The sequence below is a fragment of the Cryptomeria japonica genome, chromosome 5 (genome assembly GCF_030272615.1).
Source record: "Cryptomeria japonica chromosome 5, Sugi_1.0, whole genome shotgun sequence".
NCBI lineage: Eukaryota > Viridiplantae > Streptophyta > Pinopsida > Cupressales > Cupressaceae > Cryptomeria > Cryptomeria japonica.
The window spans coordinates 887,698,023-887,710,111 of NC_081409.1; positions in this window are offsets into that span (position 1 = coordinate 887,698,023).

Consider the following 12,089-nt stretch of genomic DNA (forward strand, 5'->3'; position numbering starts at 1 on the left):
CCGACCGGATTGCTTCATGCTACGACATAGACTCAGGAGCACAGAGAGAGATACCTTAGCAGGACTTGGGATATACTATGTCACATTCATGCCCGAGATTAGGGCAAACACAGGACTGCTTACCGTATTGGCAGAGCGATGGCATTCAGAGACCTCCTCATTCCATCTGGCGACTGGAGAGGCGATGGTGACACTGGAGGATGTATGGCGTATCCTCTGCATTTTGATTCATGGAGAGATGATAGAGTATGACCCAGTGACAGGGAGAGATGCATTGTGCAGATTGTTTGAGTGCGACGCAGATGATCTGGATATTGTCAAGAGGGAGATTGGCTGGGAGACTATGGCATCAGAGTATGATCGACGATACGTGGTGATAGCCGTGGTGATAGCATGTCTACTAGTAGGAGATAGATGAGGACATGGATTCCCTATTGGATGGGGAAGAGTGCTAGAGCAGATGGCGACAGAAGGGACAGTGTACGCATGGGGACCATGTGTACTGGATATGCTCTATTTTCAGCTGCATCAGATAGCATATCAGGGAGTGCAGACTTTGAGCTATGGAGTCACATTGCTACAGGTATGGGCATTTGAGCACATAGCCATATGTCGACCGATTACAGATAGATAGGTAGTACCACACCAACCATATGTGTATTGCTATGGTGGAGCATTGAGACAGGGTCCTTTTGGATATATATTGTACTGACGACATGAGCTAGATCGACTGAGAGAGTTCACATGGAGGCCATATCATGATTGCCCGAGATGGTCAGATGACAGTGAGGAGTTACCATATTGTAGATAGGAGAGGTACCTAATTGGGCGACCAGTGAATCGCCAGAGAGTGATTGAGTTGTACCTGCCAGAGAGAGTCAAACGACAGTTTGGAGAGAGGCAGGATGTACCTAGGAGGACTGCACACTTTGCCCGATCTCACAGAGAGACTAGTCAGTGGGGGAGTATGATTCAGCCACACACAACATATGAGGACTTCTCACAGCTACAACAGAGATAGTGGGATTGGAGAACAGATGTGGTGGATGCCGGGATGACGGATGAGTATGATAGATGGTTTGCACGACGACGGCTAGTGCCATTGACAGATCCGGATATTCCAGTACCGAGGCAACAGGAGGACTTCCCACTCACAGGAGAGGAGGAGGGAGATGATGAGGATGAGGAGGATGAGAATGAGGATGAGGATGATGGAGGGGATGAGGATAGAGATGAGGATGGCGGGGATGAGGATGATGAGGAGCAGGAGGATGAGCCAGATTCAGGCGAGCATGAGGCATTACAGTACATACCCATAGAGCCAGGGACAGCTAGGACAGAGGAGATGGAGATATTCAGGGCTACCATAGCGAGTCAGCAGGATCACATTGAGACTTTAGAGAGAGAGCATGAGCAGTTTAGAGCGGAGATAGCTAGACTCACAGTGGCTCGAGATGCAGCGATTGCTCAGGCACAACGAGAGGAACAGAGAGTCACTGAGTATATTGGGTCGATTCGGGATGCCAGTGTATGGGAGCTAGGACAGATGCTGGTAGAGACTGGAGAGGAGATACGCCATTGGAGGACACTATATGAGAGTGCAGTTCCACCAGAGCAGAGAGCACCTTCATATCAGGCACGATCGAGGACAGAGAGCAGGGCACACTCTCGGAGGTCGTTGAGCAGCATGGGGGTGAGTGGACCTATGAGACCACCACACCCAGGACCAGGGGGGACATCATCTGCGAGACATGGCAGGGATGAGGAGGACAGAGGGAGCACCCAGTGATAGAGGCACGTGCTCTTTAGAATAGACAGTGGACATTATGTAGTTTGACATGTTTGTAGTCAGCTTGCGGGCCATACTTAGGACAGACAGTCCGATTTTGTACTCTGATATTATTGTGACATATGATATGATATGCATCTATATGATGGAATGCAATGTGTTATGACTGATGTTATTTTCCATGTATGAATGACTTATGCACTGTTTATGTACCATTGTGGAATATGTATGGATGTATTTTTTGTTTTATGTGTTTTTGATGCATTTATAATATGAAATGGATAAGATGCTTGATGGGATGCTCGATGTGATGCAAATGTACTAACCAAATGGATGCAGGATGCAGCATATGTGTGCGGGGAAATCGGAGCACTAAAACCGAACTGACTATCCAAACTGACGGAAGAAATGTTAGTAAGAAGAAAACGAGACAGAAGATAGTTAAAGATGAAGAACACTTGCTTTCAGTAATGCACTTTGTAGGTGAGAACCTTTATTTTTATGTAGCAAAATGGATGCATAGCATCATGGCATTGAAGGCCAGAGCTGAAATGCAACCCTTTTTGCAAAAGACAGACACATCACAGACAAACAACAATCACAATCAAAAAAGAAAAGGATCATGAACCATCCCGGTCACTCTAAATCACTCAGTGACATCATCGAGCAACATAGGAACATGACCGAAGCCAAAGATAAATCAATAAAAAGATAAGATGCACAAATTCAAATCAAACAAACATCTTGATCTTCATTGTCAAAAGTTGAAAGTGCGGATAGGACGATCATGCTGTCTAGTTTCAGGGAATGCGGTACCCCGTCTAAGATAGGACACAGTCTGGTTTCGAGTATACCACACCCTGTATAAGACCCATGATAATGGAGACAAGGACAAATGATTTAGATGGTACCGTTTGATTGATATGACAATTTTGATCAGTTTGAATGTCTGGTTTGAGTAAAAAGCTCATCTGTTTAAGCGTGATTTCATTAAAGCACAATGTTGGATTGCGAGTTGTTGGATGTATACTCAGGGATCTGTCTATGCACAAAAGGAGATCCTTTATTGCAAAATGCGTGTTTTTTGGATTTTAATGTTTTGAAATGTTTTTGTTCATTTTTTTCAGGACTTTATTTGATTTTTAGGGATTTTCATTTTTTCAGGACATTATTCGATTTTTTTTTCAGGACTTTATTCAATTTTTTTGAATTTTTTCAGGACTTTATTTGATTTTTTTATGATTTATTTCAGGACATTTTTTAATTTTTATGAGATTTTTTCAGGACATTTTTAAATTTTTATGAGATTTTTTCAGGACATTTTTAAATTTTTATGAGATTTTTTCAGGACATTTTTAAATTTTTATGATTTTTCTAAGGACATTTTTAAATTTTTTGGATTTTTTCAAGACATTTTTAAATGTTTTTGAGATTTTTTTCAGGACATTTTTAAATTTTTATGATTTTTTTAAGGACATTTTTAAATTTTTATGATTTTTTTAAGGATATTTTTTAATTTTTATGATTTTTTTAAGGACATTTTTAAATTTTTATGATTTTTTTAAGGACATTTTTAAATTTTTTGGATATTTTCAGGACATTTTTAAATGTTTTTGAGATTTTTTCAAGACATTTTTAAATGTTTTTGAGATTTTTTTCAGGACATTTTTAAATTTTTATGATTTTTTTAAGGACATTTTTAAATTTTTATGATTTTTTTAAGGACATTTTTTAATTTTTATGATTTTTTTTAAGGACATTTTTAAATTTTTTGGATTTTTGCCCCCAGTGTCTAGCAAGGCAAGGAATATGACAGGTGAATAAATAGGCTTGCTGAACTGATGGTGGATAGAGGGAAGACAAAGGCCTTTTATTATGGAGACAATACGGATGCAATTTTCAAGGGCTATTGCGTGATGGGACAAGAGACTGGATATGACAATGTAAAGCAGGAACATGGCATGAGGGACATGTCAAGAGGTTTTTGAAACCATGTTTAAATTTTGCGTCCTTATGTCAGATCAAGATCAAGGAATGAAAAATAGTGTATGGATAGTGATAAGATATGGATAGGATAAGCAAGACCAAGAATGGATAAGGGACATGGGCTGAAGGTCGGGATTGGCTAAGGGATAGTGGCAGAAAGTTGCAATAAGCCAGGGAATATGGATGAAAAGTTGTAATAAGAAAATGGATAAAGACCAAAAGCTATGATGGACTAAAAGCTGCAAACAAGATGCATGATGTTCATGAAGATCCTCAGCCTTGTCAAGATCAAAGGAGGAAAGGGAAACTGGACATGAGGGACAATAGGATATGAAGGGTAATGACATGGTATGATAGGATAATGAAGGGCAATAGGATATGAAGGAGGAAACCTGCCCCCAAGTGTGGTATGCAAGAAGTTCATAAATTACGCATGATGCCTGTTTGCAAGGTTTTCATCACAATACTTTCCCAAAGCGCCTGTTTACCAGGTTTTCACCAGTGGACGAATTATTTTTTTTTATTTTTTTTTCTTTCTTTTTTTTTTTTTTCTTTTTTTTTTTTTTTTTTTCTTTTTTTTTTTTTGTATTTTTTGACTTTTTTAAGAGAAGATGGACACATGATAGGGGATGGAAGAAGGACTCAAGCATCTTTTTGTTTGGATAGTAGCCTTAAAAAACAATAGACCATGACCTTTAAAAGTATGCCCAAAGACGTTGGTAGGATAAGGACATGGAAAATGAGATGAAACTAAGGCAAGGATTTATGCAAAGGATGGGATCAAAGGGATTGAAGGATGGAAAATACCATTTGGATAATGGATAGGGTATTGGAAGAACTGTGCTTGAGTGGATGGAAATGAAGGCAAGATCGACATTGGCACACACCTTGAGGGGTGATGGACTGATGGAGGAAAGATGTATTTTGGATATTGAGATTTTGACGGAGGAAAGGCTTGGGATTTTGGGACATAAGGGCTCAAAAACAGATGAAGAAGGTGATGGAGGAATAGATTTGAGAGGTTTGGATGGAGGAATAGCAACTTTGGATGCCAAGTTGGATGTTTCTTTAGGCTTTTGTGCTTCAAGAAGTTGCTTTGGGATCCACATGTTTTTTGATTTTTCATGCTTTTGTGGTTCCTTGGAGTGCATTGCTTGCACAAGGGATTTAGGAACCCATATATATTTTGACTTTTCTTTATTTTCCTCAATGGGCCTTTGTGGCCTTTTGGATATATTTTTTTCTTTATAGATCATATTGCTCTTTGTTTTGACATGTTGATTATATTGGACATGTTGATCCTTGAATACATGTGGATTTCTAGACTTATGACTCTTATACTTGGCATCCAAATTGCTTGGAGGGGGAAAGGAATGCATGGATGGATAGGAATGAAGTGGAGTTCTTTTGGATTGATGAAATTTACTCAAGGATGTGTGCCTTTGCTAATGTTGCATAGGAGATGGGGGGATATAAGGACCTAGAATGGATGGAAGTGATGATGGGGAAAGTGGACATTTGGATTTTGACTTTGAAGGGATACCAATGCCTTGAGTGTGAGCTCTGTAGCCATGACCATTAAGATCTTCTTTAACATGGAGAGATTCTTGCTTATGGAGATCTACTCCTTTGCCTTTATGAATATATTGGCTTGTAGGAGACTCTTTTCTTTGGGAAGAAGACGCGAGTCCATTATGAGGTGGATATGATATGAGAGAAATAATGAGATCTTGAAGTGGATTAGATTGCACCAAAGTGGAAGAACCCATTATGCATGTCGAGGGTTCATGAACATCTTGCACTGACACGTTAGAATCATGAGGGAGATTAGGATCATGTTGTGGACATGGTTCAATGACATGCTCTTCAAGAGATGGAATGGGAGAAATAATGGGATTATCAAAAGAAATGCGATCTTGGAGTGGATATGCTGGATTAAGACAAGGAGATGGAGGAACAAAAGGATATTGTGGAGGATTTAAAGGAATAATTTGATCTTGACAAGGAGGAAGATCATTGGAATCCTCTTTAAAGGTGCTTTGCTCTTGACTTTTAATGGGATCATTGGAAAGGATGGAAGGGATATCTGGAATGTCAATGGGATTTGAAAGGACATTGTGTTCATGAAATGGAAGGGGATCATTTGGGATTGGATGAACTGGGATATCTTGATCTTGCCCGGGGAATGGAGTGTCAATAGGACTTTGGATAGGATGGACAAGAATAGGGGACTCGTCATGATTGTCTAGGAAGATGGGGTCCTGGTCAACAATTGGATGGGATGATAAGGTTTCAGGATCTTGATCTTGATCTGTTTCAAGACACATTTCTTCATGCTCTAAATTATCCTCTTGACATGGGGTTGGACTTTGGATATGCATGGAGGATTCTGACAAGGGCTTAGTGTTTTGGGATGAAGGAAATGCACTGTGAACATTTGTGATGGATTCTGGCAAGGAATCAATGCTTGAACATGAGGAAGAGGGACTTCGAATGGGGTCCTCTAAAATAGGTAATGGCAATAAAGTGCATGGTGGCATTGGGTCTTGTATTTCTGAAACATGACAAGGATGGGCATCATGAATTGGATTATCATGGCAATCAATTATGGATAGCTGTTGGATAATTGCATCCTTGGGTGTATTGTTTGACGAGGACAATATGGAAGGTTCTTGTGAAACTTCTAGAGGTGTAGGGATAGATGCCACTGGAGAGTCAATTTGCTTGTGGGGGGATGAGGCATTGCTAGACATAATTGTATTATCTTGATCTTCCTCGAAGAACTCACTTGGTAGTTTCCTTAAGAGCATTGCAATAAAGCCACCTTTCTTTCGAGGTTTTGACATGATTGGATCTGGAATTTGAACTTGTTTGGAAAGAATTTGGTTTGATGTCATGTTTTGATTTCGAACTAGATGTTGATCAGACTGGTTTGACATGTTCAAAATTTGGCTTGGTGCATGTTGCAAGTTTTGTTTTTGAATTTGTGATTGTGGTTATTGACATTGATATTCCACCATTGGTTGAACCACTTGTTGACATTGTATAGTTGGTTGCACATAATGTTGAAATGGGACCATTGGTTGTGTTGGTTGTATATGTTGAACAATTGGTTGAACCATTGGTTGTATTGGTTCAAAATCTGATTGATAGTAAACACCTTCTTGTTCTTGTTGTGGAGGCACATAATGTTGAAACTGATATTGTCTCTTTTCTTGAAATTGTTTCATCATCTCTATTTGGGAGAGGAGAGCTGGTATGTCTGATCGTTCAAGAAGAGATCTTACATCAATTGGCTCAACCTTTGGATTTCGACCTGGAAATTTTTGAAACACTTTGGACATTTGTGATCTATTCTTCTCAATGTTTTTCACTCTTTGTTCCAATATCTCTTCTTCTTGAGCTAGTTTCTCCTCTAGTTTTTGTATTTGGAGACTTGTTTCATCATAAAAAGTTTGATCGATATTGCCTTGTTGTTGGGTTGGATAGAATTGTGATTGCATTGTCGGTTGATATGTCAAACTTTGTTGCATCATTGGTGCTTGGAACCTTGTTTCAATAGACATGTCACTATGCAAATGCAATATTTTTGGAATTTTTTCAAGGATAATGTATGATATGCAACTAAATGCAAACTAAATAAATGAAGATGCAATCTATGGCAAGAATGCAATATATGTTTTTGGTTGTTTTTTGAAGATTTTGACAAACTTTTTGAATGCAAATCTAAGAGAGGGACCCTTAGGAAATTGGAATGATATCTAGACCTCAAAGGACAAAAGGACTTAAGTGACAAAAGGACAAATGAAAAAGTCTCCCCTATATGCTTGGATACTAAGCTAGGTTTGACCAAATGATATTGATGACAAAAGGACAAAATATTTAATAAGGTCTAGATCTCCTAACAATGACTTAGGGTTTATCAAAGATTTAGATTACTCAAGTATGGCAAAACCTAGTTTTGGCACTATATGCAAAGGGACAATTAATATGCAAGTGACCTTAATATGATATGATAATGACCTAAGCTTAATGAAGAGACCTAGGGTAAGCAATGTAAATGTATGACAATGATATGACTTTAATGCAAGAGGACATATGCAAATGGATGACTCTTATTGATATGCAAAGGAGTATGACTTAGGTGACACCTAACCTTGGTACTTGACAATGAACTTTGCAAAATGCAACCTAGGATGAACCTAAATGTAAGTGACATGAATGTTGAGACAAGATTTTGAACAATGTTTGACAACCATGCTTGAAGATGAGTTTTGAAGTTTGTTGAACTTTTGTTGGATGAATGTCTCTTGTGTTTAATCTTATGTTGGATCAATTTGTTTTGTTCTTTGAAATAGGATGCAATTCAACTTTTGACAAGCAAAGAATACAAGATATTGCAACTTAGACTCAAGACAATCATGGTCATTTCCACATTTCTTATGGTAGGCAAAGACATTAGGTACTTGAGAGGTAGACTCATTATGAGATTCAAGGAGAATACATAGATGCTTGACCCCACGGGCTCCCCTCCATGGCACTCACTTCTTAGGGCAGCCAAGCATCAGTCCCCATGGAAATCTCCCCATGGCGAACTTAGTATCTCTTCCAAGTATCCAAATTTGTCCTTCTCAAGCAACTAGAAGGGTTTTTGGCCTCTAAAAACAAGGTGTTTAGTAAGGATTTCTGTTAAGCATTACTCCTTGATGTCACGCAAGCGTGATTGAGACATTAAGCCCATCAAGATACCAAACAAATGTAGTCGCGCAAGCACAATTTGGACCAAGAGGCCCTACTTAGATGTTGATATGAGAAAGAGTCCAAGGGTCATCACTTCCCAAGTAACTGCAATTCCCACGTAACACTTCCTTCAAAGCTTTCGCTCATCGGGTATTTTTTTATAGTGAGTTAGAATGCCAAGGAATTCTAGCCATACTCACTTTGGGTCATCCCCTTCTCACGATTATCACTTGCTTTCAAAAAGCAAAGTGGTCGGGAAGGCAGCCCCTCTAAATGTGACACACAATCAACAACACAAGCATGGTATCGAAGATCTGGATTTTTGATCACCCTAAGAAGGATGAGAGCATACTCTCCTACTCCAATGTCATACTCAACAATCAAAGCAAACAAATGTTCATTCCAACCTATTTAGAAATCACTAGGTGCCTAAAAATTAAATGCAAACACAAAGTTTGATTGTTTCTCCAAGGCAACCTGCAAAAACCCAAGTTAGAAGTTTAATACGCTTATTCTTTGACTTTCGAATCTGCACAAAGCATGTTATTAGTTTGATTTATTGTCTTTCCCATGCGTATGCCAAGATTTTGCACAGATAATTAGTACCAAAATCCAAAGCACAGAAAACAGAATGCAAAAACACAACAAATTTCAAGTAGACACTGCATTTTTTTACCTCTGTTCTGGACTTTACACAGGCGCAGAACTCATGACACAGGCACAGAACCCATGACACAAGTGCAGAATGTCATCTACACAAGCACAGAATGCTCAACACAGGCGTAGGTTGCTTCACACAGGCGCAGGAGTCTCCAGAAAACCCTGCACAACCCTGTTTTTGGGTTTTTTGGCCTGCAAATCAACTTGAGAGCACTCAAAACACCATAAAGAGGTTAGAAGGTTAGTGTTCATGTCGGGTTCACCAATTAATGTATGTTAGGAAATAGGAAATCATCACAAAACAAGATAAACATAATAGCTCAATCACAAATGCATTCATTGCAATGAATCTATCCTAAGACACATTCAATAGAGACATGAAAACAAAGCATACAAAACTAGAAATTATGCAAACCGGATGACAATTTGAATGCTCCTTCCATGCGGCTCCATTGTTCTTCTTTCCTCTTCAAATGGTTGTGGATCTCACCTACAAGTGCACATACATGATTGAAAGAAAGATTGACATTGATTATTGATCAAGAGTACTAGAAGCATAAATTCGATAGCCTGATTAAAGATTATTAGTTAAGGGATTTGATTGAAGAAATTCATCCAATTTATAGAAGAATTGGAGAGATGACAAGATTAGCATGATTCAATTAAAATGGAAATTGCAAATCAATTATGCCAATTATGACAAATTATGCACTTTCTATGCAAAATTTGTTGATTGATGATTTATGACAAATTATGACAACTTCTATGTCAAAATTGATTTATTGTCAATTATGACAAATTTATGACAAATTGACATGTCATTTCCATGAATTTAGGAGAGAAATAGGAGGAAAATGAAATTAGGAATTAGAAAATTAAGAAATTAGAAAATGAGGAATTTAGGAATTAAGAAATTTGATGAAAATTAGAAATTAGGTAAATTAATTAATAACTTATCGTTTATTAATTAATTCACAAAGAGGAATAATTAGCCAATTAAATGAACATTTAATTGCAATGAGAAGACTTAGGATAAATAAACAATTTATTAATCCTAAAGGAAGAAATGACACACACAAGGTTAAATGATTAAATCACGAAACCCTAGAAGATGAATTAGGTCTTGATGAAAGATAATTGACTCGATCATGATTTGATTTTGGATTGATAAATGACCAATGTGATAAATGTTTTGATTGAGAAAATGCACCAATTGACGAGGAACAATGACAAATTGATCCAAATTGACATATTTGAGACAGACAACGATCGATGACAAATCGATCGCAAAATGACAAGATCGAACAAGATGACAAGAGTTGATGATAAATTGATCCAAAATGACAAGATTGAAAATGACCACGATCAATGACAAATTGATCGCAAAATGACAAGATCGAACATGACAACGACCGATGACAAATTGATCGTTAAACGACAAGATTGAAGGATTGATGATAAATTGACAAGATTGATAAGAGGACAATGATTGATGACAAATCGATCACAAGATTGATAGGACAAAACCCTAATTAGGATTGACGATGTCCAAAATGATGACAAATAAGCATGCACATTGATGCAATAGGATAAGATTGATTAAAATCATGACTGGATAGTGTTGTCGACAAGACCAAATTCGAGAACGAGATAAATGAAGAATGTAGACGAATGACTCGATGTTCGCAAATGATAAAAACCAAGTACGTGACATAGGAGAAATGTTAATGCGACGCAAAAACCTAAAATGAGGCAATGCGCAAATCTTAAAGTATGACTCCGCAAGCGTTGACCATTTTTAGGTGTCTACAATAAGAATCCACATAGCTTGAGAGATGCATTCAAAATTGCTATCAATGTGGAGAGCAATAGGAAAGCATCTAGAAAATTAGGAAGAAGAACTAATGGTAGGCTATGGCAGGAAACAAAACAACAACCAAACAAAGTTGCTAAGGAGGAAGACAAGATAGAAAAGTTAGTCACTTCTATGAAGGACCTAACTACCAAGGTAAATAAAAATGATAAGCCTCACTATAATTGGCAAGATAGGCCTCCCAAATTGCATGATATGCCTTATAATACTAACTGGAAGGATGGTAAACCTCTGAATGAGAAGCCTAAGAATGCTCAAAGCCAAGACACCCCTGATCCCTTAAAAGGAAAAAAATGTTCACAACATAGAGAACACTCCCTAGTGTATTGCTTGTGATGGGCCAGATTCTCCTCATCAGTGTGCAATAGCTCAAGCCCTTGAAGAGTCCCTAAGGCAACAGACTGAGCCTGATATCAATATGTTTGAAACCATTGTAGAAAGTGATGAGGAATCTGTACAAAGTAAATTTAGTGATGTGCTGGACAGTAAAAGGTCTTTTCAAGGACAACTAACACTTTATTGGCATCCTACTCTAAATGTCGTAACCATTGAAGATGAAGAAATTCATCTTAGAAGACCTAGTGAGGAAGAAGTGAAAAATCTCACCAAGGTTGCTATAGCTAAGCCAAAGCACAATTATAACCTAAGGAGAACCAAAAGGGATAGTTATCGGGGTGAACCTGGTTCTATGTTTATAAAAGAGGTTCTCCAGAAAAAAGGCAACAAGTAGTGCTACTACCCCTCAAATGGGTCAAAAAAAGAAAGATCAAATTAAAGATGTACCCAAGAGTATAGATGATAAAGATACAAATGATACACAAGGAGCTGCCACAACAAAGAAGGCGAGTCAGCCCAAGGCAGAAAGAGTTAAAGCTAATGCTGAGTTGAGCAGCAATTCCACATTTGACATGGCTCAGGCTCTTACACAAATGAAAGTTACTATCCTATTAATAGAGTTACTGAAAATAAAAGAACATAGAGAAGCTGCCTTGTCTTTGTTTTCTAATATATCTGACAGTAACATAGTACTACCCACCGGTT